This window comes from Sus scrofa, unplaced genomic scaffold (genome assembly GCF_000003025.6).
Source record: "Sus scrofa isolate TJ Tabasco breed Duroc unplaced genomic scaffold, Sscrofa11.1 Contig1164, whole genome shotgun sequence".
NCBI lineage: Eukaryota > Metazoa > Chordata > Mammalia > Artiodactyla > Suidae > Sus > Sus scrofa.
Genome location: NW_018084826.1, coordinates 88,595 through 112,914, shown reverse-complemented (window position 1 = coordinate 112,914; position 24,320 = coordinate 88,595). Strand labels below are relative to the sequence as shown.

Sequence of the window (24,320 nt, the reverse complement as noted above, 5' to 3'; positions counted from 1 at the left end):
GGAAAAGGACAGCAGTGAAAGGCTAGAGCGTGCAGGGGGCCGGCGGCCATGAGGGCAGCAGTGTGGAGCAGGAGGGTGGGCGCTGGGGTAGGGGCAGCTGCCCCTGCTTGGAGGCAGTATGTGCTGCGCCCCTCCGCTAGACACTGTGGGTGTGCTCGGAGTACAGAGACCACACAGCCGGGTAAGCCTGTGCCATCCTGGATCCCCACGCTGCACATCACCAGGTCCACCACAGATCTTCCAGGAAGACCGCGATGAACAGAAGCACGGCCCTGGGGCTTGGGCGCACTGGTCCTAGGACACTGGCTTCCTGATTACCGGGGGAGGCAGTCAGCAGAAGGTCGACCCAGAGACCTCCGGAGCAACTGGGATGTATTGATGACTGGTGTGAGAGAGCATGTGGGGTGGAGCGGCCAGGTAAGGATGGCGCCTGCTAACCCAGCACTGAGCTAAGTGGGTGGTGGCAGTGGCTGACCAGTTTCTTGCCCTATTGCTTGTAAAAAGGAGGAAACTATTTTCTGTGGGGGTAGGAAATGTCCTTGCTCTGGGGAGTTTAAAGATCTGAGGAGGGAGGGGAGAATTGGTTTATAGGCATGGGGGGATTCTATATATTATTATGAGACCATCATGATGCTTGAAGCATTAATCATGGTTTCCTGTGTTTAAAACAATGGCTTTGTATCTAGTTAAGAGACGCTGCATAAGAACACACACTTCAGAAAGAGGAGAGCTGCCCCTAGAACAAATCCACACATTTCCAGAAGATATGTGGTAGTAGCTTATTAAAAAAAAAAAAAAAAGCCAAAAAAATCTAAGGTCTTATTTTCCAAATGTGGTGGCATAGATATGGCATTGGGGGCACCTTCTTTTTGTGAGAGCTGGTACAGGGGAGTATACTTGGAAAATGCCTGCTTCTCCAGTGTGCATTCAACATGCCACAAATATGTGGTTTAGATCATACACACCTATCATAGAATAATCTGTTTTTAGATTTTGTTTACATTGTTTGTCACAATTAACTTAATATGTGATTAACTCCCGTTGAGCTAGAAACCACATTCATTTTGAAATGGGTTTCCAAATCTGACTAGGAACCATGCGGTTGTGGATTTGATCCATGGTCTTGCTCAGTGGGTTAAGGATCTGTCATTGCTGTGAGCTGTGGTGTAGGTCACAGATGTGGCTTGGATCTGGCATTGCTGTGGCCCTGGCATAGGCTAGCAGCCGTAGCTCTGATTGGACCCCCTAGCCTGGGAACCTCCATGTGCCATGGGTGCAGCCCTGAAAAGACAAAAGACAAAAAAAAAAAAAAAAGGATTTTCTATTTGGAAATATAACTTGAACTTAAATACTCATTTAAAATAAATTACATTGCAGTTTTGATTTAGACTGTGTAGTGCTATAAGATTGGATTTAATATGAACATAGCAGTAGTGAAATACTGATTTTTAAAATGACAACCACTGTTTATTCCAATATACTTGATATTTTAGAAAGAATATGAGATTAAAAGCAGATTTTGAAAAGACTCTTTGACAGTGTGTATATTTTGCATGGAGTGAGGAAAGTATAAATTGGGAAAAAGGTAAGCATGTTCATGGAATTGGTTCAGATTTAGAGAAAAATAGAGAATGTTATTATAATGAGTAGTTTTCTATTGAACCTTACTTTACTTATTCAGGAAACTTTCCTTGATAGTTTAGAGAAATGTATGAATGTGTTTTACCTAGGTTTTCTTCCTGGGGCAAAAGGTAAAAATACAACTTCAAAAATATTTATTTCTGAAGATTATTTAGGCATACTTAAAAGTTCTGTAGGGTATGCTCTTTCACTTTCTCTTCCTTAGATAATTGATTTGTTTCCTTACAAAAAGCATTTTGCTTGTTATTTTAAGCTACAGTGTGTAAAAACATGGGCTTCTTTTAATGCTTTTTTAGCTTTTAATTGCAGGCAACCTGTTGAACATGAGACCAGGGGAAAAAATATGAAATTTGCAGAACTGGAATTTCTTCAGTCCATACCAGGAAATTGATTAGACAGCAAATGAAACCATATGATCAAAAGCAAAGCTGCCTTGCGTATTTGAAAATTATAAAGAGGAGTTCCCATCGTGGCACAGTGGTTAACGAATCCGACTAGGAACCATGAGGTTGCGGGTTCGGTCCCTGCCCTTGCTCAGTGGGTTAACGATCCGGCGTTGCCATGAGCTGTGGTGTAGGTTGCAGACGCGGCTCGGGTCCCGAGTTGCTGTGGCTCTAGCGTAGGCCAATGGCTACAGCTCCGATTGGACCCTTAGCCTGGGAACCTCCATATGCCGCGGAAGCGGCCCAATAAATAGCAAAAAGCCAAAAAAAAAAAATTATAAAGAAACAACTTTGTTCATGTTTTTACCTAAAATTTTCTCTATCATTTCCTGGGCCAATGTAGTGTACTTGCCTAAGAAAGATGTTGACATTGGCACAATCAGTTGCTTACCCCCAAATGGCCTGTACATTCATATATATATTTAGATTATGAATACCTACACATTTATACACACAATCTAAATATATATGAACATTATTTTGATCTATTTTAATCATAATTTAAAGACATGATTTTGGAGTTCCCGTCGTGGCGCAGTGGTTAACGAATCCGACTAGGAACCATGAGGTTGCGGATTCGATCCCTGGCCTTGCTCAGTGGGTTAACGATCCGGCATTGCCGTGATCTGTGGTGTAGGTTGCAGACGCAGCTCGGATCTCGCGTTGCTGTGGCTCTGGCATAGGCCGGAGACTACAGCTCCATTTGGACCCCTACCCTGGGAACCTCCATATGCCGCTGGAGCGGCCCAAGAAGTAACAGAAAAAAAAAAAAGGCATGATTTTAAGGATAAATGCATCAGATACACCCATTTAAGGTTCATGTGGAATTAATTTATTTTTACCACATATTAGTTAAATAATGAGTTTATCTAGGTTAAAAAAATAAATTGAAATCTGTCAGATTACCAACACTAGAAACTTAAACCTCAGAAGAGTTTGATTGCAGATATACTTTAGTTTTTAATTTTTGTTTTCCTAGAACTTTGACAGTTTCCTCATACTGGGAAAGTCATTGAAAGAGTCAGCACATATTGACTTATTTATGAGTTTAATTAATTAAAATACATAGCTTATAAGCTAAAGACTAAAAATTCTAAAGGTAATAATAGCATATACAGTCCATATTACTTGCACTGTGTAGTGAGGATAAGAAGGGAAAGGGGAAGAAAAATACACCAAGCTGATGGGGAAAAATGAAACTAGAAAGAAGCATAACAAATAATTGTTAAACAAAATGAGAACAGTTTCTATAAAATTATTTACATAAGATGAACTCATGAACTCATAAAGACTGGTCCTCAGATTGCTTTAAAACCTTAAAGTCATAGCAAAGTTATTTTTAAAAATTGTCAAAAAATACAAAAAACAGACAGAGTTTTAGAACAGTGAAACTACTCTGTTTTATGCTATAATGGTGGATACATTTCATTATGTGTTTGCCAAAACCCTCAGGATCTACAACACTAAAATGAATCCTGTGAGCTATGGACTCTGGGTGATTACCATGTGTAGGGTGTAGGTCCATCTGTTGTAACAAATGTAGCATTTTGGGTTAGGCTCTACATGTGTGGGGGCAGGAGATATAAGGGAAATCTCTGTACTTTTCTCTCAATTTTACTCTGAACATAACCCATCTGTAAAAGATACATCTGTTTAAAAAATTTTAAGTTAGAAAATGTAAAAATAAAAATAAAAACTTTCATACCATCCAAGTCAATGCAAATAGAAGGGATAAGGACAAGTGATAATAGTACAAAATTTTGTTAGATCTACAAACTAATGAATGATCCCTATATGAATAAAAATGGTGCAGTTTGCATCACAGCTATAACCATTAGACACCTCCATGTGCAACTGACATACAGTCAAAGACATGGAAAACAGAGACCTTCACATAAAACACTACTAGTGGGGTATGTTAAACAAACAAAATGGGAATACTCAGGTACTAAAAAACAATTGTATGTCTATTTAGAAAAACAGAAGACAGAAACCTTAAAATATGCATGTGAAAAATCTCCAAACAGTGGGGGGAAAAAAGCTACTTCTTTATTATAAGCGTACATGGCCTCTTTTCAAATTTATTTTGTGAGTTCCCATTGTGGCTCAGCAGTAATGAACCTGACTAGTATCCAGGAGGATGTGGGTTTGATCCCTAGCCTCAAGGATCCTGCATTGCCCTGAGCTGTGGTGTAGGTCACAGATGCAGCTCAATCCCAGGTTGCTGTGGCAGTAGTGTAGGCCCCCAGCTCCAACCCCTAGCCTGGGACCCTCCATATGCAGCAGGTGTGGCCCTAGAAAAAAAACAAAATTGGAACTAGTTAAGTTTGATTTTAAAAGTATCCTTCAAAAAATATATACCAGACAATAGCCAGAAACAAATTATTTAAATTTTGCATAACAAAAGGGAGAAACTTAGGTGAGAAAAGAATAGTTTAAAAAAATAAAAATATTTTATTTTATGGAAACCTAAAAGAATTTAAAGATACGGAATAGCAGTTGCATAAATGGACTAATGTATTGTTGCGAAAACCGCAAAAACTGTGGCAACGGAAGGAGACAAACAGCACTCAGAGATACAAAAAAGCAAGGTTTATTCAGCACCGGTGCGGGCTCAGAGGAGTCACCTCCAGAGTCTGAGCACCAGGTCTTTGTTCTCAGTAACTTTTATACACTACAAGGTCTTGATTTTCCCATGTAAGCATCCCGGAACTCCCCCATCCCCAAGCAGACAGTGTTCCTCCCTAAGAAACTGAGCAAGCAAGGTTACAGAAGCAGAACTGATAAGCAATGCTGGGTACCTGATTAGCAGGGCTGCTGGCTTGGACAGAGAGCACACAGTTGTTACATTATTACAAGAAGGGTGGTATAGTGAAGAGCATAGCTGGAAAGGCCTGCAGCTGCCTTCTTAGCCAAGGGGGGTTGTTCTTCAGTTAAAACTCTATTTCAGTATAATATGTAACCTATAATAAAGTTGGAAGTAAAGTGAGTAAATTTGGACTTTCATTTTTAAAAGCTTATTAAATACTACTATTCATTTGGAAAAAATATAAGAGCAGATGCCTAATTTATATATTCATGAATCTGATATTTTTAGCATGTGTTGTGTTCCAGGCAGTATATTAGTTATTGAGAATATAGTGGTGAACAAAACAGATAAGATAAAGACAAAAGCATGATATAAGGACAAGTTTCATATGTGCTTATGTTCTTCCTAGGTTGTAAACTACTATGTCAGGAACACTGAATATCCAGCATTTAGTACAATGTGTTAATGTACCAGGTTTTAAATTTATATGTACTGATTGAAAGAATAAGTGGGAAGTCTTAATGACAGAGTAGCATTTACAAGTGGTAGTGGTAAAAGAAAAATGTTACATAGGGTATATCAGAAAAAAAAATTGAAATTGGTGAAATACGGTATGTGGGAGAGGTAGGAAGAGTAGGCAGATTTATCCATATAAAAGTTTGGGGTTTATTGAAGATACTATTTCAAATTATCCATACAATTATATAATGCACTTTTTATCCTTTTGCCCTCCTGTTCCCTGACTTCTCAGTCATAAAAAGTATTAAAACTAAATATTTAAGAAGTACTTGAAACCTTGTAAATTTTTTTTGGCATCAGTGGATGCTTGCAGAGTGTTAAAATAAGGTGATTTGACTTGAAAATTCTTATCAGCCCTTAAATCAGGACATAATCTCTGGGGAACTTTGGGACAAAGAGTTTAAATGAGCTTTTAAAAAGTTGAGGGAAGGAGTTCAGGTCGTGGCAAAGTGGTTAACGAATCCGACTAGGAACCATGAGGTTGCAGGTTCGGTCCCTGCCCTTGCTCAGTGGGTTAACGATCCGGCGTTGCCATGAGCTGTGGTGTAGGGATCCGCGTTGCTGTGGCTCTGGCATAGGCCGGTGGCTTCAGCTCCGATTCAACCCCTAGCCTGGGAACCTCCATATGCCGCAGGAGCGGCCCAAGAAATAGCAACAACAACAACAACAAAAAAAGACAAAAGACCAAAAAAAAAAAAAAAAGTTGAGGGAAGAAGAGCATACACACATACAACACATACAAGGTCACGTCTCTCAACCTTAGAAAAAACTTTGGAGGTTGCATAATGATTTCTATTATAACATTAGCAACAGTTAAAAGGGCACTTTTGATCCCAGGTGGCTTCTTTTGTAAAGGGGATTCCATTATCTCTCTTTTTTTTTTTCCATTTTATTATCTTCACTTTAATGCAGGCACTGTGTTTTTGTTTTTGTTTTGTTTTTACAGAATAAAATACATATATTTATAAACACAATTACATTCACACATACTATTATATCATGGATCTTAAGAAAGAGCTTAAGTGACTCCCTCTGGAGAAGTGGAATGGAAAATATGCTGAGACAAATAGGAAATTTATTCTACACTTTATCCCATTTTGTATGGCTTTCATCTTTACTATTTAGTATTATCACATTTCAATTTTTCTTTAAAAATTAGCATTATATTAAAATTGTGTATATTATGCAACTAAAATTTATAAAGAAGAAAGCCTTATATACCATTAAATACTTTATATAACATAATAAAAAGAATAACTGGTAAGAATAACAAAAATAATACACCCTCTGAAAAGAAGTAAAATATAAAATGCATAAATTGATTAAAAAACAGTGTAACTATATAAATATGTCCTCACAATTTGTTACATCTTATTGATTCTTCAGTATAGGCATTACACCATTCTAGGTGATGTGATAAACAAGACATCATAGACCTTACATTGTACCATGGAGAGAAATGGTTATTAATGATACAATTGTAGAACTGTATTATTTAATTGTAGAGTTGCATTATTTAATATAATTATCATAAATTCTTTGATGGAGAGGAAATCAGAATCAGATCTAAGAAGACCTCAGCTTTCCAAGAGTGATGTCAAATGACCCCCTTCATGGTGGATTATGCACTTATTTACTGTGAGACATATTTCTTCTCCAGAGATTCCTTGTTTGTGTATCCATTGTAGATTTTTGGTTTGCAGTTATTCTGAAGTTTTGATACAAGTCTATATGAGATTGTTTTCAGTTGTTCTCTTCATTGTAAATTCATCTCCATTGTCCTTCATTTGTACCCACCTCTTCTCATGATGTCTGATTTTGGCGGTATAATTGTGCATGGATGATTTTGTATTTTTACTGTATATATACCTTTACTGGTGAGCCTTGTCATTTGTGGAATTTTTGTTTCCTGTTGCTGTGTTTTCTTTTCTGCCTAGAGAAGTTCCTTTAGTATTTGTTGTAAGGCTCCATTGTCTCTTTTGTATTAATTATGCTTTGATTTGCTTGCTACTTAGAAGATGTGCTTTTTATTCTGTAGAACTTCTGTGCTTGAAATTGAACTTTAAAAAAAAATCTGGTCTTCAAATATGTTTGAATTGAAATAAAACTGTTTAAAATGAGAAACTGATTACGTAAAGAATGCTGATGTTCAACACTATAGGTACGTGACTACAATATTTGATGTAGTTAAATGTATTTAATATTTGATGAAATATTTGATATTCGATTAGTGGGTTAAATGTACATCTTTGTTTCCCAGACTGCTACTTTCTGGATTTATACTAAATAGGATCTCATTTTCTGTGCTTGCTTATGAAACTGCCTATAATCAGTTGCTATTGCTTGGTTCTAAGGGAATGTCTTTGGGTTCGTTGTAAGATAGAGCTTGAAGCAAAACTTAGTGTTGATGTTTTCTTTATTGTGTGATGTAATTCCAACACAGGAGAAAGGGAAAAAAGCAGAGAATGCTGGAAAGCAAATAGAAAGTTTCATGAGCTTTTAGTTATTGAGGCAGGCTGGTTCCGAGTCTGTAATTGAAAATTTTCATCTAGTTTCTCTACCACCTATCATAGAATTCCCTTGTTTTTAACCAGTAACTTGGCTCCTTTGCATTGCCTGAGTGGTTTTGCCTTGGTGGATTATGGTTACTGTAATTGTTATTGACAGTTATTACTGAACATGGCCTGCAAAGTGATGGCCCCAGGAATCTCCTAGATTCCAGACATATTACCTTTGCAACATTTTGTATTGAAAACCCTCGATCCATATTACAATTCAGGATGAATGCCCCAGCTAACAAGATAACTGCATTTACCTATTGATCATTGGAGCTCCAAGCAGCCAGATGGTACTTAAAACTTCCAAGCAGTGTCCTCTGTCTTTTGTCAGAAGTATTCACTTCTAGGAAACTGGACTCCTAAACCAGCACAACCTAATGTTGAAATGAGAATCCCAAATGGAGCAATGACTGTGTGAAGGATGGGATCTTTTCTTTTGTTACTTAAATAGTCTCTCCACGCATAGGCTGTTGGCAGCTCTGTGCATATTTTTGTTGTTGTTGTTGTTGTTGTTGCTATTTCTTGGGCCGCTCCCGCGGCATATGGAGGTTCCCAGGCTAGGGGTCGAATCAGAGCTGTAGCCACCGGCCTACGCCAGAGCCACAGCAACGCGGGATCCGAGCCGCGTCTGCAACCTACACCACAGCTCCCGGCAACACCGGATCGTTAACCCACTGAGCAAGGGCAGGGACCGAACCTGCAACCTCATGGTTCCTAGTCGGATTCGTTAACCACTGCGCCACGACAGGAACTCCTCTGTGCATATTTTGCATTCTTGAGGCAGTGCCCAGCCCTGCATAGTGACATTTCAAGGGTGCTACCCTAGCTCAGTCTTCAGTAGGTTGTTCTGTTAATCTGTCAGGGAGGCTGCTTCCAGAAAAGATAAGTGAATCCTGTGTCATGAAGTGACTCCTATACTTTAATTAGTCTATTTTGGTCATGGCCCATTTACTTTATACTTGCCTCACTACATTTTTTTAATGTGAAACTAATTTCTCAGAATGGGTTTGTTACTTGGTCTCCTCCCTCTTCTAGTCCTTTCATTCCAACAAAAGAATAATCTTTCAAAGCTCTCAGAACTTTTTTTTACCAGTTTACCAAAAAAAAAAAAAAAAAAAAAAAGGCACTGTTCCATTTTGTAAGAGTTTGGAGTTTGCTATAATTCAATGATATTCATAGTTTGGAAACTAGATTTTAAAATTCAACAAATAATTAGAAATAAATTAGGTGTTTTGTTTTAGTTCTTGTTCCTGCTATTCCAAAAATGATTAATATGATTTCTGTTTCTTCTACTTACCCTCACTCACATATTTTATCACATCTGCTTGGACTAGCTAGGAAATTGAGTTAAATGCTCTGGTTAAAAATATTACCCTTCCCTGGAGTTCCCATCATGGCTCAGTGGTTAACAAATCCGACTAGGAATCATGAGGTTGCAGGTTCAATCCCTGGCCTTGTCTCAGTGGGTTAAGGATCCAGCATTGCTGTGAGCTGTGGTGTAAGTTGCAGACTTGGCTCTGATCTGGCATTGCTGTGGCTCTGGCATAGGCCGGCGGCTACAGCTCCAATTCGACCCCTAGCCTGGGAACCTCCATATGCTGTGGGAGTGGCCCAAGAAATGGCAAAAAGACCAAAAAAAAAAAATTACCCTTCCCAAAATTCTGTTTTAATTAGAAGCAAAGACTTAAATTAGAAGTGATGAAGTAATGAGAATGAACTAATTGGGGGACTTAATATTTGTCTTTCTTAGCACACTTAAATAAATCATCACTTGACTTAGTTTTCTTCTAGTGCATACAAGTGAATTCCAATCTTTATGTTTCAAAACATTTTACAGATTCAGTCTAAATTAAAGTAGTTGATATGTTTTGTATCATAAATAATAATAGATTTCTAAAACATATAAGAAAATAGTATGTGCCTTAAAATGCATTTTTTATCATGCAGAGTGGTTATGAACTTAGTTTTACAAATGTTAAGGAATACTAATTGCCTGTTAGTAGCCATAGGGAATATTATGTTTCTTTTTCAGTAGCTTATATTCTAAATAAAGCAATACCAGAAATCATTCCACTTTTATTTAATTACTTTAAACTTTTCTCCTAAGATGTGTGAAGTTGAGAATTTAATCAAAAGAAGTATTTGGAAAAGTTTTGGGAAAAATATATTTAAAAGAAATGAATTTAGAAATCTGTTCATAATATAAGACAATAACTTCATTTAAGAGAAACGTCTTTGAAGCAACCAGTTGAAATCAGCATTGTTTCTAGAGATGTCATTAAAGTGTTTATAACTTGCATACATTATGGTGAAATAATAAGTGATTTTTCTGTATTATTTAAATAGGTGCATACACTTTAATGATATTGGATAAACATAGGATGCATATTTCCTAGTTATATGTTATTTTTATTGTATTTTCAACCAAATTTTCCTATATTTTATACTTAACTATGTATACCTATGTGCGATAAATCAATGGTGTTGATTGCAATTACATATGATTTCTGCCTTGAGATTAGCAACTTAGAGATCAGGCTCCTGTCAACCATTAAATATGATTTCATGGCCCCTTGCTCGCCCCATTTCTCATGATTCCCATTGAAGAATCATGATTCCACTGATGCCTTAGCAAATTGTATTAGCTTAGTTATTACTATTGAAGATAGAAAACAAATACCTCAAGGACATACTGGACTTATGTAAGGGAGGCTTATATGGACTAAGCAGAGTCAGAGCTACATGCTTGATCACATCTGCCTTCTCTGTATATTTCTAAAATACATAATTCAGGAAGCTTTGGACAAGTGAATGTTCCTTATAATGATTCAAGGTTGTTCTGGTGTAAACTCGTTTGCTACATAATGGAAGTAGCCTGTATTTAGAGTTACAGTTCTCCTCAATCACTTTCAGATACTAATGAATGAAAGTTAAAAACCAAATCCTGCCACCAGGCTGATATTGTTAAGCACACATTATTTTTTTCCAAGCTGGTATAAAACACTACGTGTATTGTATTCCAGAAGCTTGGTTTTAAAATGTGTTCTTTCAAGTGCTCTGATCTAAAACTTACTAAATAATGATTTATTCTAAGAAGAGAAAAAGTATTCTAGAGGCAGAATTCTCTTATTCTTAGGATCAATATCAGGCCACCAATACTTAGATCCGTTGGTTGGTCATAGAAAAAAGTAGTCATCAAGCCTTGGGTTTAATGCCTAATGTTACATGCTACATGGTGTGCAAGATGCTTCAGGTCTGGTCATTCAGGGATATGGAAGATTTCTAAATATTGTAAACAGTTCACCTGTACTCCTAATTTCAACAAAGATGTCTTTTTATAATCCCTGCAAGCCATTAATTTCAGCCTTGGATATGTACTCATAATGCTAACCATATCAGCAAACCTTCTAAAAACAATTAAATAAAACACAGCCATAGCACATCAAGTAGTCACATCTGAAGTGTTCCTGGAAAGTTGGTAGACTCTCCAGGAACAGACACTGACCTAACATATACATGGTGGCATCATGGTGGTACATCCTCCAATAAGATATATTCTGTTACTGAGTATTTATTCACTTGTGATTCACTCAAAATGAAGCACAAATGGAAAACTGTTTATCTTCCTTTTACTTGACCTTCGTGAGGCAAAACAGTCATGAGGAATGAACATTGAGTATTAGCAAAGAGATTTCAAACACAGGATGGAATGTATTTGGAGAAAGTGTCTATTCTAGGTATGCTGAGTTTGGAAAAATAGCTGCTTCCATTTCTTATTTTAGAAAGAGGTAACTATAAACCTGGGCAGTTAAAATTAAGTGTATATGTCTTAGCTTGAACTGGAGCTAAGGTATTAGAGGCCTCTGAAGTAAAGAGAAGTTTTGTAAGGGAGCCACAGATAGTTTCTTCTTGGAAAGAGTGTTTTTCTCTGTATTTCTATTAAAGGCCAAGGCAAAAGCCACATTGAAGGCAGCAGGGAAATTGACATTTTTGAGAGATCAGCATATACTGATTTTCTTTGTATGTGATTAGTCTGACTTAGCAGTTAAATGAAACAGTCAAGCATTTAGATTCCAAGAGCTTTTAATGCATCCAAAATGCTTGACTATAAGGGCCAATGTTTTGAATCCTCACAGAAATGAAGGATGCCTTTTGTTATCTCCAGGAATTATAGCAGGAGTAGAAAAAGAAAAACAGCCTAAGACAATGATATTGACTGATTTTTTCATATTTATAAATTAATATAAGTTTATATATATATATGTATTTATAATGCATTGTTGTGTAATCATGTATTTAAGTACTATTACAAATGGGCTCTGGAGGCCTGATGACCTGACCTTGCTAATGACTAGACTATATTTTACCTCAAGCACAATATGTAGACCCTGTGAGCTCCATTTCCACTTAAGTAAGGGTCAGGAGACAAAGGCACAGGCTATAACGTCACCCAGGTTCTAATACTCTGATTTTTTCTTTAGCTTTAAGACTAATTTTTTATTTTCAAACTTTGTCCTTTTTGTAGATGATCCTAAATTTCTGACACTCAGCAAAATAAAGCTTGGAAGGCTGGGAATCTTTGATAGCTTTGAAAGCACTTGCTTCTTCAAGAGCTCTGTTTCCAGAACTTACAGCAGGAAACGGTTGCATTTTGGGGTCCTACCTTAAAGCAGAATAAGACTTGGCTACTCAGAGAAGGTAGGAAAACAAAATGTGGAGGTATGTGACTTTTCTTATTAAACACTGACCATATCCTCAATGACAAATGTAATTTTTGTATGATAATACTTTAAAGTGACTTTCTTTTTATTGTATGTCTTGTTTGTATGGGTATGCATTTGCAATTTATGAGATTATATATATATATTAAAATTCTAATTAATATTCTGGATCATTAAGGTGTGAAAACAAGGGAAAAATTCACTAAATAAGTAACATCTTAAGGGAGGTCCTGGGATATCTTGGTAGTTGTCTGCAGAGAGTCTCAGGTTTTATGAAATGGTGAATTGAGTGGACTAGGCTGTGAAAGACCTAATAGTGTCACTTATTCCTTTGCCCTCATAACTAATGTAATGCCTTCCTTTACTGCTATGCCCATGTGAATTAAGAATGAGGCTGAATTAATTGGAGAGTTTGTGCTATAGTATTCTTGATTGCAGTATGATATTGTTATAGATGTAGATGCTTGGCACATGGAAATTACCCTCTTGTCTGCAGAGTATATTTCTATAATCTCAGCAGGATATAATAATTTCATAAGAAATTAAATGAAAGTGGAAATTAAATGGACATTTAAAGTATCAAGCAGCAGTGATTCAGAACACAATCATACATTTATATTCCATTTAAAATTAAGATGTGTAATTTAATCATCCATGATTTAGAAATATATATTTTAATAATTTATAGTATTAAAAAGGACATGGAGCTTTTTAAATTTTGTAATTAAGCATATGCATATAAATTTTAAAGTCTTAATTTGCTATGACATCATTCTAATATAATCCTGACATGATTATCACAACTATTAGTTTTTTTAGCTATATTAGAAGATTCTTTCTTTCCCTTTTATCCCAAATTATTTTATTGGTTCCGAAATCACTTTACAGTTGACATTTTGGAGGTAAATATATAGTTTGTTATGTCAGGGAAAAATTTATCTACTTGAAGATAAGTCATTTGCATTTTAACTATGTTGCTAAAATATTTGATGGATTTCAGTCTAAATCCAACCATTAACACAGTGAAATAAGTTTTCATTTTTATTGTTAACAGGAAAGGGAAAGTTACAAATTACTGTACATATTGTTATTGAGTTTTGTTATAAATATTTTATGCACATACATTTGCACAAACCAAGAAACAATTACAGTAATATTTCTGCTTATGATTTAATTAAAACTTATTTGCATTCTAGTTTTCATTTATTATATGACACACATTTTAAAAGGAATAATTATTAAAATCACGAAGTCAGATATTAAAGTTAAAATGTTATATTTAAACACTAGAAGAGAACAAACTAGTGAATTGCATTTTAAATCTTAAATCTCATGTTTGTATCTCCAAATCTTCATATTATAGTTTGCCTCTTGTCAGAATATGTCTCAGTTAATCAATACTTTATGAATATTTACTGTTGGATAAAAATAAACATTTTATAGGTGCAAAATAGTTTTTTTTTTCTTGTCTTTTTAGCTATTTCTTGGGCCGCTCCCACGGCATATGGAGGTTCCCAGGCTAGGGGTCGAATCGGAGCTGCAGCCACCGGCCTTTGCCAGAGCCACAGCAACATGGGATCCGAGCCGCATCTGCAACCTACACCACAGCTCACGGCAACGCCGGATTGTTAACCCACTGAGCAAGGCCAGGGATCGAACCCGCAACCTCATGGTTCCTAGTCGGATTCGTTAACCACTGCACCACGACAGGAACTCCAGGTGCAAAATAGTTTTATAAATATATTCGTATATTTATATTAGTTTGAAAGCAGGTTATTATAGCATCACATACTTTAAACGATATTGAAGTTGAGATATTTGTTGAGATGGATTCTAACAAGTATATGTTAAATGAGAAATTAGTTTCAAAAGACAAAAAACAGGTTATATTTGTAATACTTGAAACAGACATCTTTCTTATAAGCCAATAAGAAAACTCAGAAAGCTAAAAATAAAAATACACAAAGAACATGAAAAGGCAATTCACAAGTGAAAATTCAGTGAATAATATACAACTGGAACATGAATTTAAATAGGATGTTTTGATTCTAAAAATCAAATACTGTTTTTAAACTTATAATGTTGCCCAATATTGAAACCATGTTTGTAATACACGTCATTTACATTCTGAAAATCAATTGCTATTTTTAATATATAATATTGCCAAATATTGAAAATGTATATTTTACAGTATGGGAAACGTTCACAGAATGTCTATAAGTGCTGAACCAATGTGATTTGTGATAAGTTCACTTAAGGGAAAAAAAATAGACCGACTGAGGGAGGGCCCTGAGATGACACAGCCAGAAAGCTGGAGTTGAAAGGTGCAAAGAAACCTGTGTAGGGGAGGGAGAATTCTCCACCCCTCAGAGTTTCTTTTGGCTGTTCCAAGAATCAAATTGACATAAGACAGATGACAGGAGAAAAAACAAATGTATAAGAACCCCACACACATGAGAGCTTCAAAGATGGAAAGATATGCATGGCATCCTGAGCTGAGGGACAGACCAAATAGCCTGGGGATTCCAAGAAGAGGAGGGAAATTCACATGACTATAAGAAGAACAGATGTTGGGTGATGAGATGTTTGCCACTCAGATAAAAATTATCCCTGGTAATGACTCTTACCTGGGGAAGACCCCCAGTATAAACATATCTAGGTAGCTTAGAGAGAGACAGGGGTTTATCTTCAACCTGCAGGTTCTTGATTGCCATGAGCTCCAAGTAATCCTCAAGCAAAAGTGGTACATTGTGGGGAGACACCTTCTGAGCCTCTTCACCTGTCATAGGCAAATAGGGTGACAATGCAAGCAGCGTGTGTTGGGGGAGAGCTTGGGCTTCTTCTAAGAATTACTAGAAGCATCACTCTGTATTTAAAAAAATATGTAGGAGTTCCCGTTGTGGCGTGGTAGTTAATGAATCCGACTGGGAACCATGAGGTTGCAGGTTCGATCCCTGCCCTTGCTCAGTGGGTTAATGATCCAGCGTTGCTGTGAGCTGTGGTGTAGGTTGTAGACACGGCTCAGATCCAGCGTTGTTGTGGCTCTGGCATAGGCTGGTGGCTACAGCTCTGATTCGACCCCTAGCCTGGGAACCTCCATATGCCATGAGAGTGGCCCAAGAAAATGGCAAAAAAAGACAAAAAAAAGACAAAAAAAAATGCAGCTTTCAGTAGCTCTCATTCTGACTGTCCACACTACCTGAAATGGTCAAAAGACAGAGATGAAGGCAAAATCTTTTTGATGCTTTTGGCACAACATTTGTGTTGAAATGCTTCAAAGAGCTCAACACATTGAACCTGCCCTGTTTTCTGGGATATGCTATACCACTGATTGATTGTGTAGGATATACAGATAGCAAACTTGATGTAGTTATTTTATTTTGTGAGATAACCAGGTAATCCATCTATGTAGCCTGGGTGTGTGTGTGTGTGTGTGTGTGTGTGTGTGTCTTTTTGCTATTTGGGCTGTTCCCACGGCATATGGAGGTTCCCAGGCTAGGGGGTCAAGTCGGAGCTGTAGCCACTGGCCTATGACAGAGCCCCAGCAATATGGGATCCGAGCCGCATCTGCAACCTACACCACAGCTCACGGCTATGCTGGATCCTTAACCCACGGAGCAAGGCCAGGGATCGAACCCACAACCTCATGGTTCCTAGTCGGATTCGTTAACCACTGCGCCACGACGGGAACTCCCTATGCAGCCTTTTTTAAAAAGTGTAAGGATTTAAAAGGAAGAAGAAATTGGGGTCAGTCATGACATGTTATTGTGATGGTTTACAGAGTTTTTTCTCAATGAGATTTGACTTTCCATCCATTCATTTGGTCTATGACTAGATCAGATTAGAAAATGATTCTCCAGTGAAGTGATTCAAGTTACTTACCATCTGACCTAGGGACTTTTACCTATGCAATTGCAGTAAGATTTTTTTTTAGGTACCCCATCTGTTTCAGGCTTTAGTTCATTATGATCAATTAGCCCATGACAATGTTTGCAGGTGAAAACACTCGGTTTACTGAGCCAGTCCTATTTTCCATTACAGTAAACAGGCCTACCTTGACTCCAAACCTTAAGACTTTTTTCTTGTGGTCTGCCACTTCAGGAACTTAATATGTTGAAATCAGGGAAGGCATTCAAATAGTAGCACCTCTCATAATTACTCCCTGCTTCCAGTGGGCAGATACCACCAAACTTTTCAAAGATATTTTCTCCACACACAACTCAAACCACAATGCATTCTTTCCAGTGCCTTTTTTGGGGAGAGTGTTTTCTGTGAAATCCAAGGGAAAATTCTCTTTTTTTTTGGATGTTGAGCAATTTGCGCACACATCAGGTGTCCTATCCCCATAAGCTCTGTGATTCCTTCCTATCTATCACATGGAGTTAGGCTATTTCAACCTCATATAATATAAGCCATATTTGAATTCATGCTCCAGTTACAAATCAAATTGTTAGAACTATTTCCCACAATGAAGCTAACACCATGAATCTAGAATACCCTATCTGTGTATGCAAGTAAGCCCACCTGGACAGGTTCAGCCTGATTCAGTGTTGTGTTCTTTCTTCCCTGATCTGGCATCCAGTATTGGGTTACAACATAACTTTTTAAAATCATACCAGATATTTGATGTGTATGATATACTCCAATGCAGACTTTGTACTTGGCATTGATCCCCCAATGAGACCTATTTGGATTGAAACCTAATTATAGGTTTTATAGCAATGATACATGCTAGAGGTAGGTTCTAAGGCAAGATGTTTACGAGGCAACTACCCAAGTGAAATTGTTAGAGTTAAAGGGCCATTAACTTCAGAATGGGAAGGAGAGATTGCTTATCCAGGAAAAGAGTTTCAAGGCAACTAGGATTCAAGGAGCATAGATTCATCAGAATCCCCCATATTGTCTCACTGCTATCCAAACACTACTTTGCTAATTATAGGACTAGAAAGGATGTGAATTGTCATTCAGCAAATGGCAGCCTCATAATCTGCGTCTAACTTTCTGAAATATTTGTAGTGTGTCTAAAAAGAGCTTTAAAAGAGAATTTAGGGGAAATCATAGAAGCCCTCTCACTCTCTGATCATTACTTGAAATGGAAATTTAAATTCCTGACATTGTCCTTTGCTTTCTGTAATCACTCAAAAAGAACTAACTCAAAACAGTATTCTAATCATTATTTATGCCATATTATCTTATTGCACAAGTCACTTGTCTCTTACTGCATGGATTTCAATAGCAGTCTTATTTCATTCACCTTCAGATAGGCATTTGTAAAAGACACTTATTGATGCTGCACGCCATGTTCCTCAAAGGTCCCATTTTTCACTGCTGATTTTACTCTTGTCTTCAGATCTCTTCATGTTGGATAACCAACTCCATACACGAATAGATAAATAAATGTAAATCTGGAAGAATGTACAAAATCACTTAACCAAACAAATCATGTGTAGAATTCAAAAGATGTAAATTCCAACTGCTAAAAATGCATTCAACCAAAAATTGTGGCAGTTTGCCTACATAATAATTACTTTATTTTTATTTAATATAGATTATTTTATTGTGACTCTGTATTCATTTACTTATTTATTTATTGTCTTTTTGCCATTTCTAGGGCCGCTCCCATGGCATATGGAGGTTCTCAGGCTAGGGGTCTAATTGGACCTGTAGCCGCTGGCCTATGCCAGAGCCACAGCAATGCAGGATCTGAGCCGCATCTGCAACCTACACCACAGCTCATGGCAATGCTGGATCTTTAACACACTGAGCAAGGCTAGGGGTCAAACCCGCAACCTCATGGTTCCTAGTCGGATTCATTAACCACTGCGCCACAACGGGAACTCCTATTGTGACCTTTTAATATGAGTCAATTTGAGTGTCAGCAGAGCTAAACAGAAGATTTTTGTTCTTAATACTTCATTTTTTAAAAGGGAAAAGTATAAGGTTTTATTAGGCTAGGACTTTCAATATTTTATGGAATAAAAGTGAGAATGGACATTCTTGTCTTATTCCTGATTTTAGTGGAAATACTTTCCACTAAATTGTTTATACCAATGAATAGCTCATACTTCTCAAATATTAGAAGAAAAATCACTTTAAAATAAGTAAGAATATATGAAATATTGTGTGTTTTATTATTCTTAACTACAACAATTAAAAATAAACTTTATGGAGTTCCCTTTGTGGTTCACTGGGTTAAGAACCTGACATAGTGCCCATGAGGAGGGGTGTTCAATACGGACCTCACTCAGTGGGTTTAGATCAGATGTTACCATGAGTGGTGGTGTAAGTCACAGATGTGACTTGGATCTGGCATTGCTGTGGCTATGGTGTGGGCTGGCAGCTGCAGCTCTGATTCAACTCTTAATGCCAGGAACTTCCATATACCACAGGCACAGCCCTAAAAAAGAGAAAGAAAACAAGAAATGAATAAACTTTATTAAACACTATAAATTTTAAGTTATATAATACTAATAGAATGGTTACTAGTAAAAAAAAAAGAGAAATTTGGCTATTTGAATTTGTATTAGTGAAATTAATTTTTAGCCATATATGAAAAACCAGGAGTTTCTGTCATGGCTCAGTGGTTAACGAATCCAACTAGGAACCATGAGGTTGCAGGTTTGATCCCTGGCCTTGCTCACTGGGTTAAGGATTCAGCATTGCCACGAGCTGTGGTGTAGGTTGCAGATGTGGCTTGGATCCTGCGTTGCTGTGGCTCTGGCATAGGCTTGGCAGCTACAGCTCTGATTAGACCCCTAGCCTAGGAACCTCCATATGCTATGGGTGTGGCCCTAGAAAAGGCAAAAAGACAAAAAGACAAAAAAAAAAGAAAAACCAATGGCTAACATCATTCTCACTGGTGAAAAGCTGAAAGTATTTCCACTAAAATCAGGAATAAGACAAGAATGTCCATTCTCACTACTTTTATTCCATAAAATATTGAAAGTCCTGGGATTGTAAATTGGTGCAACCACTGTGGAAAGCAGTATCGAGATTCCTCAGAAAACTAAACATAGAACTACCATTTGATCCAGCAATCCCACTCCTGGGCATCTATCCAGAGAAAACCACGACTCGCAAAGACACATGTACTCCAATGTTCATTGCAGCACTATTTACAATAGCCAAAACATGGAAACAACCTAAATGTCCATTGACAGAGGAGTGGATCCAGAAGATGTGGTACATATACACAATGGAATATTACTCAGCCATCAAAAAGAACGAAATACCAGCATTTTTAGCAACATGGATGGACCTAGAAACTATCATGCTAAGTGAAGTCAGCCATACAATGAGACACCAACATCAAATGCTTTCACTGACATGTGGAATCTGAAAAAAGGACAGAGAGAACTTCTTTGCAGAACAGATGCTGACTCACAGACACTGAAAAACTTATGGTCTCCAGAGGAGACAGTTTGGGGGATGGGAGGATGTGCTTGGGCTGTGGGATGGAAATCCTGTGAAATCAGATTGTTATGATCATTATACAACTACAGATGTGATAAATTCATTTGAGTAATAAAAAAAATGAAAAAAAAGAGAGTCCTAGCCATAGCAGTCAGAAAAAAAGAAATAAAAGGATCAAAATTGGAAAAGAAGTGAAACACTGTTTGCAGATGACATGATACTATACATAGAAAATCCTGATGATGCTACCAGAAAACTATTAGAGCTCATCGATGAATTCAGTAAAGTTGCAGGATACCAAATTAATACACAGAAATTTCTTGCATTCATATATAGTAACAAAACATCAGAAAGAGAAATTAAGGACACAATCCCATTAATTATCATATCAAAAGTATTAAAATAACTAGGAATAAACCTACCTAAAGAGGCAAAGGATCTGTAGTGAAAAGTGTGGAATGTGGATAAAAGAAATTGAAGATGACACACACATATCAACGTGTACCCCATGCTCTTGGATTGAAAGTGTCCATATTGTCAAAATGACTGTACTACCCAAGGTAATCTACAAATTCAGTGAAATCTCCTATCAAATTACCAATGGCATTTTTCATAGAACTAAAACCAAAAATTTTTGAGTTGGTGTGAAAACACAAAGGATCCTGAGTAGCCAAATCAATCTTGAAAAAGAAAAACAGAAATTGAGGAATCAGGCTCCCTGGCTCCAGACTATACTACAAAGCCACGATTATCAATACAGTATGGAACTGACACAAAACCAAACATAGATCAGTGGAACAGGCTCTAAAGCCCAATCATGAACCCACTCACCTATGGTCAACTAATCTATAACAAAATAAGGCAAGAATCTACAGTGGAGAAGACAATCTCTTCAGTAAGTGATGCTGGGAAAACTAGACAGCTACATGTAAAAGAATGTTTCTCTAACACCATTCACAAAAATAAACTGATGAAAGTGGTGAGAGTGGGCATCCTTGTCTTGTTCCATATTTTAGTGGGAAGGCTTTCACCTTTTCTCCGTTGAGTGTTACATTGGCTGTGGGTTTGACATCAATGGCTTTGATTATGTTGATATGTTCCCTCTATACCTACTTGAGTAAGAGTTTTTATCATGAATGGATGTTAGATTTTGTCAAATGCTTTTTCTGCTTCTACTGAGATGATCATGTGGCTTTTGACTTTTTGTTCATTAATGTGATGTATGACATTGATTGATTTGCATATGTTGAACCATCCTTGTGAACCTGTGATGAACCCCTCTTGGTCATGGTGTATGAGCTTTTTAATATGTTGCTGGATTTAGTTGGCTAAAATTTTGTGGAGAATTTTTGTGTCTATATTCATTAAAGATACTGGCCTGGAACTTTCTTTTTTAGTAGTATCTTTGTCTGGTTTTGGTGCGAGGGTGATGGTGGCTTCATGGAATGTGTTTGGGAGTATTCCTTCTTCAACCTTTTGGAAAATTTTAAGAAGGATGGGTATAAGTTCTTCTGTGTGTGTTTGGTAGAATTCACCTTTGAAGCCATCTGGTCCTGGACTTTTGTTTGTAGGGAGTGTTTTTATTACATATTCAATTTCATTTCTATTGATTGGTCTGTTGACTTGATCTATTCTTGATTCCATTTGGGCAGGCTGTAAGTCTCTAGAAAGTTGTCCTTTTCTTCTAGGTTATCAAGTTTGTTGGCATATAAAATTGTTCATAGTATTCTCTTATTTTTTTTGTATTTCTGCAGTATCCATATATATTTCTCCTTTTTCACTTTTCATTTTGTTTATTTGAGTTTCTTCTCTCCTCCTCTTGGTGAGTCTGGGCAGAGATTTATCAATTGTTTACCCTTTCAAGGAAAGAGCTCATTGTTTTATTGATTTTTTTCTATTTTTTTGATAGTAATATCCTCTTCTTGAATGGATCATTTTATCATTCAATATTGTCCTTCTTCATCTTTTCTTATGGCCTTCATTTTAAAGTCTGTTTTGTCTGGCAAATAACAAATGCTAGAGAGGGTGTGGAGAAAATGGTACCCTCCTTCACTGTTGGTGGGAATGTAAATTGGTACAACCACTCTGGAAGACAGTATGGAGGTACCTCAAAAAACTAAATATAGAGCTACCATATGGCCCAGAAGTTCTACTCCTGGGCATATATCTTGAACAAAACTTTCCTTGAAAAATACACATGCACCCAATATGTTCATTGAAGCACTATTCACAATAGCCAAGACATGGAAACAAAATGTCCATGAATGGATTAAGAAGTGTGGTATATATACACAAAGGAATACTCCTCAGCCATAGAAAAAAACAAAATAATGCCATTTGCAGCAACATGATATGGAACTAGAGACTCTCATACTAAGTAAATTAGATCAGAAACAGAAAGACAAATACCATATGATATCACTTGTATCTGTAATCTAATATACAGCACAAATGAACCTATCTACAGAAAGAAAGAAACTCATGGGCTTGGAGAACAGACTTGTGGTTGCCAGGGGGCAAGGGGAGAGAGTGGAATGGGCTGGTAGTTTGGGGTTAGTAGATGTCAGCTCTTGCCTTTGGAATGGATAAGCAATGAAATCATGCTGTATAGCACAGGTTACTATACCTAGTCACATGTGATGCAACATGATGAAGGTTAATGTCAAAGAAAGAATGTGTATCTATCTATTTATCTAGATATATATGTGTGACTGTGTTACTTTGCTGTACAGCAGAAATTGATAGAACATTGTGAATTAAGTACAGTAGAAAAAATAAAAATCTTAAAGTCAACATGGATTAAAGACCTAAGTGTTAGAACAAATACCATAAAAACATAGGCAGAACATTCTTTGTCATAAATCTCAGCAATATCCTTTTTTGGGGGGTGGTGCTGCATTCATGGCATATGGAGGAGGTTCCCAGGCTAGGGGTCAAATTGGAGCTATGGCTGCCAGCCTACACCACAGCTACAACAACACAGGATCTGAGCCACATCGGCGACCAACACCACTGCTCATGACAGTGAAGGATCCTTAACCTTCTGAGCTAGGCCAGTGATCGTACCTCATGGACACTAGTCAGATTTGTTTCTGCTGAGCCATGATGGGAACTCTAGCAATATCTTTTTGGATCCACCTCCTAGAGTAATTAAAAATGAGACCTAATTAAACTTAAAAGCTTTTGCACAACAAAGGAAACTATAAAAAATGAAAAGGCAACCCAGAAAATAGGAGAAAATCTTTGCAGATGTAGATGACAAGGGATTAATCTCCAAAATATACAAACATCTCATGCAGCTTTATATTAAACAGGAGTTTATTTATTGATAAACATTTTTTGAGAAATTCAAAATGTTTAAAATTTATTTCAAGGGGAAATGTTGGCAGAAGGATAAATTAGGAGTTAAGGATTAATCTTACATAGTACTATACATAAAATAGATAAATATCAAGGGCCTATTGTATAGCAGAGGGAAATCTCAATATTCTGTAACAAACTATTGGGAAAAGAATCTGAAAAAGAATGGATATATGTATAACTGTTTCACTTTGCTGTACACTTGGAAGGAACACAACACTGTAAGTCAACTATACTATAATACAAGTTTTTGTTGTTTTTGTTTTTTTTTAGGGCCGCACCTGTGGAAGTTTCCAGGCTAGGGGTTGAATTGGAGCTGCAACTGCTGGCCTACACCACAACCACAGCAACACAGGATCTGAGCCACATCTGCAACCCACAGCGGAGCCCATAACAATAGCATATCCTCAAGCCACTGAATGGGGCCAGGGATCAAACCTGCATTCTCATGGATCCTAGTTGGGTTCATTAACTGCTGAGCTACAGCAAGAATGCCCCAGTTTTCTTTAAATGAATTCTGAACCATTATCCTTTGTAGAGGTTGTTATTTTTAAAATTAAAAATTTTGAATTGCTCAAAAAATGTGTATCAATATATTTTTAAGGTAAATAGGCCTTTGCCTTTATACTGTACTATTCTCTCAAACTTCTGGCTATTAAACTTTATAAATGAATAAATTAAGGAAAATCATATCTCAACTCTGACCTCAAAACAGCTGTTTTCCCACCTAGCAATCTAACTATAGCTCAGTCTGTAGAGGAGGTGATTTGAATATGTAAGACTCTCTTGAGCCTTGACTTTTCAGTTTTCTTGGCCTGATTATCTCCACCATGAGTGTGAGTTCACTCTCATACAC

At 37.0% G+C, this 24,320-nt stretch overlaps 1 protein-coding gene across 1 annotated transcript in view; it reads left to right on the top strand.

The window, feature by feature from the left end:
- Window positions 1–318: 318 nt before the first annotated feature.
- The window catches only part of LOC100519166, a 110,521-nt gene continuing 86,519 nt past the window's right edge, over window positions 319–24,320 (top strand). The window contains exon 1 of the mRNA XM_021081021.1: window positions 319–417. The gene's annotated coding sequence lies outside the window, so the exon portion shown is untranslated. The remainder of the gene's footprint in view (window positions 418–24,320) is intronic.